Source organism: Triticum dicoccoides, chromosome 1B, assembly GCF_002162155.2.
Source record: "Triticum dicoccoides isolate Atlit2015 ecotype Zavitan chromosome 1B, WEW_v2.0, whole genome shotgun sequence".
NCBI lineage: Eukaryota > Viridiplantae > Streptophyta > Magnoliopsida > Poales > Poaceae > Triticum > Triticum dicoccoides.
The window spans coordinates 461,706,798-461,715,119 of record NC_041381.1 but is presented as its reverse complement, the minus strand read 5'-3'; positions in this window follow the sequence as shown (position 1 = coordinate 461,715,119).

The window sequence follows — 8,322 nt, the reverse complement described above, 5'->3', positions numbered from 1 at the left end:
GTGGTGCGTCGTGGCAAGTTCCTTGAGATGCCTCGGTTGGCCTTCCCGGCAAGCTCCTCTTGCCGGGGCCTTGTCTTCTTGGCTTGAATACTTTGTTCTTGAATGGCTTCAAAGGGACCACAGAGGACCCTGGCGGTCACCCGGCAAGCCCTTGCCGCGGGGCGCTGCAACTACCCGTGCACAAGTTCGGGGTACTAGGGTACCCCTACTCTAGTACACCGACAGGAGCCCCCGGGCTTGGGCCACACACGGTGCTGAGCGCTGTTGGGCCAGGCCCAAAACAGGGCACGGGCACACGCGGCCTGGGCTACGCCGTATCTTACTCCGTATCCACCGCACCCTCCCCAAAGGCACGCGTCGAATGCGGCGTCGTGGGAGAGATCGTGGGTGGATTCTTTATTCGGAAGGGCGAAACGTCCGCCCCCTCCCTCTTTATAAGCAGGGGAAACAGGGGCAGTTCGCCCATCTTGCCGGTTGCTTCTCCATTTTCACAAATCTCTGCCGTTCCCCCCCTTCTTCTCGAAGCTGAGAGAGAGCAGCGCTCCGTCCCCCTTTGCCACCAGCATCACCAGTGCCGTCGATCTCCCCCACCACTTCCGCCATGGCTCCAAAAGCCGACAAGGGGAAGGGTGTGAAGTCGGCCGAGGCGCAGCGGCTCACGGCGCTGCGGAAGGAGCGGGCCCTCTTCCCCCCTCAGCTTGGTGCGCAGGAGCTGAGGGAGTACTACTACCTCTTCTGGTCGACGGAGACGCGAGCGCATCCATGCACGAGGGTACTCCCGGCTGCCGCTTCGGAACTGGCTCCAAGCGGGTACCCCTTCTTCGCGCTGTTCTTCTACTGCGGGCTCTGCCCGCCTTTTTCTGAATTCTTCTGCGACATTATGAACACCTACGGGTTCCGCCTCCTTGACTTCACCCCCAACACCGTTCTGACCATGGCAGTTTTCGCACATCTCTACGAAAACTTTGTCGGAGTCCATCCCAACGTAGCTCTCTTCCGCCATTTCTTTATGCCCCGAGTCGAGAGAGGAGAGCCCCTTGCCGGCGGAATCGCCTGGATCTCGAGAGTCGGCAAGAAAGAAGCTTATCTGGAGGGAGAGCTTTGCAGCAAATGGGAGGAGTGGGGAGCAGAGTGGTGCTGGATCGTCGAGGAGAACCCGCAGCCGTTTACTGCCCTGCGCCAAGCCCCAATAGTGCGCGGCAACGATTGGAGCAACGTGGCCCCGGAAGACGACAGGCCGAAGATCGCCGTCACCCGAATCCTTCGCCTCAGGCTTGCCGGGCTCACTGTAGGCGCCGTTGGCGCAGATTTCCTTCGTCGCCGCATCGCCCCCCTGCAGGAGAGGGGGAGACCCGTCTGGGAGTTTAAGAACTCGGCGGATATCATGAGGTTGCGCCCGGGCCTCAATTTCAACTTCACCGTCCTGGAGCTGGATGCGATGCTCCTGGAGCTGTTCAAACGCGATCCTCAGCATCCATTCATGTTGCCGAGGAGCATTGTTTCGCTGTGCAACAATTCTTTGCTCGACCGGATCCGCGCGATGATGCCGTTGTGCGATTCGCACAGAATCGCCCCAACTTGGCAAGAGCCTGTGGATGACGTCTGCGTGCGTTCTTCGACGACTTGGTAGAAGTGCCGGTCCGCGCTGATGAACAGAAGAGCCTCACCCGCGACACCACCGACGCAGAGCTGCAGCGCATTGCCACTAGGACGGAAGAGGCTGTGGCAGCAGCTGCCGCGGGCGAGTTCGGGTTCACCGTGGAGGAGGCATAAGCAGCAGAGGCGGCAAGCCTTGCCGAGCGCGAGGAGTTTGCTGGCGAGGAAGAGCTTGCCGGGCCTGAAGACGAACCGAGCGAGCCCGGCGAGGAAGGTCTTGTCGGGCCCGAACCTTCAGACAGCTTGCCGCAAGTGGAGCCCCCAGCTGCACCAAGAAGGCATCTCCGCAAGGCCGGGGACATAGAGGGGCGGCAAACGAGCCAACAGCCGCCGAGTCATGCGACACGCTCTACTGCGGCAAGCACTGTTGCCGCGGGAGCGCCTCACGCTGCTGCGGCAACTGGAGCGGGATCTTCCCGGTCCACCGCTACCGCCCCTGCCAAGCGGGCAAGGGAACCTACTCCTCCGCCTCGCCGCACCGGAGGGGAGCCGGACTTCGATCTCTCCGCGCTCAGCTCCGACGAGGAAGAAGAAGAGTAAGATTCTTCGCTGTTTTTGTAGTTCTTCAATCTTGCTGCTTTGTCTTATATCTGACTTGCTTCACTCTGAACCCATTCCTTTTCAGGATGCTGGCCCACAGAGCGGCAAAGAGAGCCAAGGCCCCGGTGATTGTCATCGAGGATGATCCCACTGTGTCAGCAGGAGGTGTGTCCGAGACCACCTTGACGGCCCTGGCAGCTACTCCCCAAAGCAGCCCCCAGCGCAGCCCCCAGCGTAAGTACATGGTTTACTTCTTGCTGACAAGCGCTCATGGTTACTCTTTCTTTGCTGATATCTAGACTGTTGGATTTGTGTAGGAGCAGAGCAGCCTCACCAGGAGGGCCCGGAAGCCGCTCCCGAAGTGCCATCTGCTTCGACTACACCGCCAAGGGAGGATCCCCCGGCAAGGGAGCGTTCTCCGGCAAGGGACGGTTCTACGGCAAGGGACAGCGCCAGTGATCCTCCGGTGGTTGAGACCGCGACCACAGATCCTAGCATAGGTAACCCTCTTGCCTGAAAACATCCCTTGGGTTCTTCTTTTTCTGATTTTCTCTTTGAGTATTTGCTTGACTCCTCCCCTTCTTCCATTCGTCAGATCCATCTGCCACAGAGCCGATGGAAACAGAGGCCAACGAAGGAGAGGCCAGCGCTGATGAACCCGCCGGTGAAGAGGCCGCCAAGGCTGCCGCCGCAGAAGCCGGCGAGGGATCCGGCGATCGAACTGACGGCCCCGAGGCCGCAGGAGCGCCAGGCGCTGCACCGACCGCCGACCCCTCCGCTGCTGCTGCGGCGCCAGGCTCTGAAGAGCCCCAGCCCGGTGCCTACTTGAAGGCCTGCGATGGCATCTTCATCAAGCTCCCCTGGGTGTCAAGCTCCAGGGCGCCGGTCGAGGGAGAAATCCTGGACGGAGAGGTGCTTGCCTCCGCCGGGCTGACGCTGGTTGATGCGCCAAGCAGCAGCAGCGACGAGCCTGAAGAGGAGCGGCTGCTGCGGAAGCTGACTTCGCTCTACCGCGCCCGACAAGCCAAGCTGACCTCCCGAGAAGCGCTTGTCGCGAAGGCGGGAGTTGACATTGAGAAGCGCGCAGAGGAGCTCCGGGGCCTCAGGCAGGAAACTCTCTGGTCCTTGGCGGAGGAGCGGAAATCCTTCCTCCTCGAGAAGGCTGAGGTCGAAGAGAAGCAGCGGCTTGTCCCCGAAAATCTATTTGCGCAAGAAGGAGAGTTGGCGCAGTGCAAGGTCAACCTTGACAGCCACGAAGAGGAGCTTGCCGAGCGTGAGCAAGCAATTGGCGGGGCGCTCAAGGAAGCAAAGGATGCTGCCGCAGCTGCCGAGGCCGCCAAGAAGGAGCTGGAGATGAAGGTGGCGCAGCTGGAAACCGATCTCAGGGCAAGCGGCGAGGAGCTTGCCGCGCTCAAGCGTGAGCGCGAGAGACGCTGCCGCTCATGGTGAGCTGCAGGGCCTTCTCGCTGAGAGGAGCAAGGAGCTCAGCGCCGCCAAGGACTCCAACGCAGATCTCGAGCTGAAGCTGGCCACGTTGACTCAGACGCTGGACGGCACCAGGGAGCGGGAGGTGACCTTGTCGGAGAAGATCAAGGCCGACGAGGCGCTGCTCGCGAGTATTGCCGTTACCCAGAACTCATTTAGGGAGACTGTGGAGCACTCGACCGAGGGTCTGGTGAATATTGCCGCAGTCATCGATGGGGAGCTGGCGCAGCTGGGGATGGAGGACTTCGGGTATTCTTCCGACGAGCATCTCCAACCCAGCGCCAAGCTCAGCTTGTTCTTCAAAGGCGTGGCGACGGCCCTCCAGCAGCTCCGGGAGAAGATCCCAAAGCAGCTGGCTGACGAGTCGCGCAAGATTTGCGCGGGAGTTCTTCAGAAGGTGCTGGTGAAAGTGGCCTTCCGCAACCCAGGCCTCAACCTCACCAACGTCCTTAGGTCCTTGCCGCCTGACGCTGATCTGGAAGCGCTCAAGGCCCTCGTCGCATCCATTGTGGACAAGGTGAGCGAGATCAAGAGGGTTGAGGGCGATCACGTAGACTAGGCCGCCCGTTTTCTCTTTTTCCTTGTCGCTGCTGGCCATATTATGAGATCAATCTGTTAGAGCTGCGACAAGTTATCTTGTAATATAACTCTATTTCTGGTATCGATTGCTACGTTATTTCCTTTACTAGATTCCTTCCTTTGTATGTTTTTACCCTACGCTTTTAGGGAACTTGTCGGTGCAGGCACCCGAGCCGCGAGCGCTGAGTGCGGGACGTCAGCAGCCTGCTGGCGGTGCCGCTTCCGACAAGAAACCTTGTCGCGACTAGTTGCAGCACACTTAATGTTGTTGAGCGGACTCGAAACAAAGTAAGGGCGCAACTAGCTACGAGTTGGTTCCTCTGCGCACAGGTTTTCCATACAAAGCACGGTCGTTCGAGGAAGATAACTTAAAAATTAAAACTAATTGCTCAAACTTTGGCAACTTAGCTTTTCTGTCGTTCGCTTACCGGTAAGGCGAAACTTCCTTAAACGACGCCTGGTCCACACCATTATCTTCTCCTTTCCCCCCGGCAAACTTGTGTGCGAGGGAACCTTCCTTTCCTTTGTTGAGAAAAAGAAAAAAGAGAAAAATAAAGATATGGAGCCTTGCGGCTCGTTATTGCTTACCGGGGGTAGGTGCTGCACAAAGTGTCAGATAACGTATGCAAGAAAGAACATAACGCATGAAATTGACAAGATGTGCGGAGCACATGAGCTTTACTTATGCATGGGATCTGCGCCCGGCTTTGTACAAAGGATTACATGCAACATCGGCAAGACTTGTACAAAAGGTGGTTGCCGGAACAGGTTCCGGCAACCGCGCCCTATGGGAAAAACTTACGAAGATGTTCAATGTTCCAGGAGTTGCTCACCGGAATGCCATCTTTGGTCTCAAGGCGGACAGCGCCAGGCCTAGTGACTCGTTTCACCCGGTAAGGGCCTTCCCACTTCAGCGTCAACTTGTTGGAATTCTTGGCGGACTGAACGCGCCGAAGAACAAGGTCGCCTTCCTCAAAACTTCTGGCATTAACTTTGCGGCTATGGTAGCGGCGCAAAGCTTGCTTGTATCAAGCAGCTCGTACAGCAGCCTGAAGACGGTCCTCCTCAAGGAGCAGCGCGTCATCTTGCCGCAGCTGCTCTTGCTCTAGCTCATCATAAGCGAGCACTCGAGGTGATCCGTATACGAGTTCCATGGGGAGAACTGCCTCTGCTCCATAGACTAAAGTGAAAGGTGTCTGGCCAGTGGCTCGATTTGGCGTCGTCCTGATCGACCAAAGAACCACCGGCAGCTCCTCAATCCAGTTTCTTCCGCACTTGCGCAGCCTGTCGAAAGTCCTGGTCTTGAGCCCACGCAGCACTTCAGCATTTGCCCTTTCCGCTTGACCGTTGCTTCTCGGATGAGCAACAGAAGCGAAGCATACCTTGGCGCCAAGATCTTGGACGTACTACATGAAGGTGCGGCTCGTGAATTGCATGCCGTTGTCGGTGATGATCCTGTTAGGGATCCCGAAATGGCAAAAAATCGGCCTGAAGAACTTGACTGCTGACTGTGCTGTCACCTTCCTCACTGGTTCCACTTCCGGCCACTTTGTGAACTTGTCGATTGCAACGTACAAGTACTCAAAGCCCCGACAGCTCAGGGGAAGGGGCCGAGGATATCGAGTCCCCAGACCAAAAATGGCCAGGATAAAGGGATCATCTGGAGAGCTTGAGCTGGCTGGTGTATCTGCTTGGAATGGAACTGGCATGCTTCACACTTGGTTACTTGCGTAGTTGCATCCTGGAGGGCTGTCGGCCAAAAGAAACCTTGCCGAAAAGCTTTGCCGGCAAGTGCTCTTGCGCCAATGTGGTGACCACATATGCCTCCATGTATCTCTGCCAACAGCTTTTGTCCATCTTCCCGGTGAATACACTTCAATTTCACACCGCTGAGTCTTCTTGTGTACAGTGTGCTGTCAACAAACTGGTACATACTCGACTGCCGGGCTACTTTTTCCGCTTCTTCTTGCTCTTCGGGAAGTTCTCCTGTCTGAAGGAAACGGACAATCTGCTGTGCCCATGCTGGAGCTTGCGGCTCGACAACAAGGACTAAAGGCACATCTGCTGCTGCGGGAACATTCGCTTCTACGGCGAGAACCTGGGGCTCAGCCGGAGCTTGATGTTCCCCGACAAGCTTGCCGGAGCAAAACTTGCCGGGAGCGTCTGCTACAACGGAACAAGCCCTAAGGCTTGCCGGAGCAGACTGCTCCTCAGCACCCATTGTGTTGATCTTGGGGACTTTCTTGGCGGCGGCTTCAAGGAGCTCTGCCGGAAAATAGTCACCAGAAATCAACTTCCTCTTCTTGTTCTGTCCAGTTGATGGTGTTACAGACGGTTGAGTCAGCTTGAGCACAAAGATCCCTGGTTCCACAGGTAACTTAAGTGCGGCGCACTTTGATAGGCTATCAGCAATGTCATTCTGAGCTCTTGGAACATGTTCCATCTGTAGGCCGTCAAAGTGCTCTTCTAGCTTTCTCACTTCATCAACATAAGCTTCCATCAATGGACTCTGATAATTCTTGTTAACTTGGCGAACGACAAGCTGTGAGTCACCCCTGACAATGAGCTTCTTAATCCCAAGGTCTGCCACGATCCTAAGACCGGCAAGCAAGCCTTCATACTCTGCGGTATTGTTCGTTGCCTGCTCCTTGGGAAAGTGCATTTGGACTACGTACTTGAGGTGCTCTCCGGTGGGTGCGATAAGTAGCACGCCCACACCGGCGCCTTGCAGCTAGAAGGCACCATCAAAGTACATCAGCCATTCTTTGTTTGCCTCCTTGACGGGGATGCTTGTTTCTGGAATCTCGTCATCTTGTGTTGGCGTCCATTCTGCTATGAACTCCGCCAATGCCCTGCTTTGGATAGTTGAAGTTCTCTCAAACTTGAGGCCAAAGCTTGACAGTTCTAGTGCCCACTCGACAATCCTGCCTGTTGCTTCTGGATTTTGCTGTATCCTCTTCAGCGGAAAACGAGTGACGACTGTGATCTCAGGTGCTTGGAAGTAATGGCGCAGCTTTCTCGAGGCCATGAGAAGGCCGAAAAGCAGTTTCTGCACTCCAGAGTACCTTGACCTAGCCCCCTGCAGAAGGGAACTGACAAAGTAAACTGGGCGCTGCACCATTCTTTTCTGCACCCCCTTATGCGTCTGCGCAGATCCATCTTTGTCGGGACCAGATCTTGTCGGTGAAGCCCCGTGCTTGTCACTGGATGCATCTGCCGTGGTTGCTGGCTCATCATCTGCCTCCCTCTCCGCTACTAACGCAGCACTAACCACTTGATTAGTTGCCGCTATATATAACAGCAACTTCTCTTGCGGCTTAGGTGCGACAAGTGTTGGAGTGGAGGACAGGTATCTCTTTAAGTCCTGCAGTGCAGCCTCCGCTTCCGGAGTCCATTTCATTGGACCTGCCTTTTTCAATATTTTGAAAAATGGCAGGGCGCGCTCAGCAGATCTTGAGATAAACCTGCTGAGAGCAGCTACGCAACCGGCAAGTCTTCGTACATCCTTGACGCGCTTTGGTGCTTCAATCTGCTCAATGGCCTTGATCTTGTCGGGGTTGGCTTCAATTCCCCTCTGAGACACGAAGAACCCGAGAAGCTTGCCCGAGGGAACTCCAAACACACACTTCTCGGGGTTCAGCTTGAGGTTGATCTTGCGTAGATTTGCAAATGTTTCGTCTAAATCTTGAATCAGGGTTGCCCTGTCCTTGCTCTTGACCACTATGTCATCCATGTAGGCTTCCACATTTCTGTGCATTTGCGGCTCAAAAGCATGATGGACTATCCTTGCAAATGTTGAACCAGCATTCTTTAAACCGAAGGGCATCCGTACAAAAGAGTAGGTGCCACATGGTGTGATGAATGCGGTCTTCTCCTCATCCTCTTCTGCCATGAAGATCTGATGGTATCCTGAGTATGCATCAAGAAATGAAAGCAAATCACATCCGGTCGTGGAGTCAACAATCTGATCGATGCGCGGCAAGGGAAATGGGTCTTTGGGACAAGCTTTATTGACATCAGTAAAGTCGATACAAAGCCTCCATTTTCTGTTAGCCTTGCGCA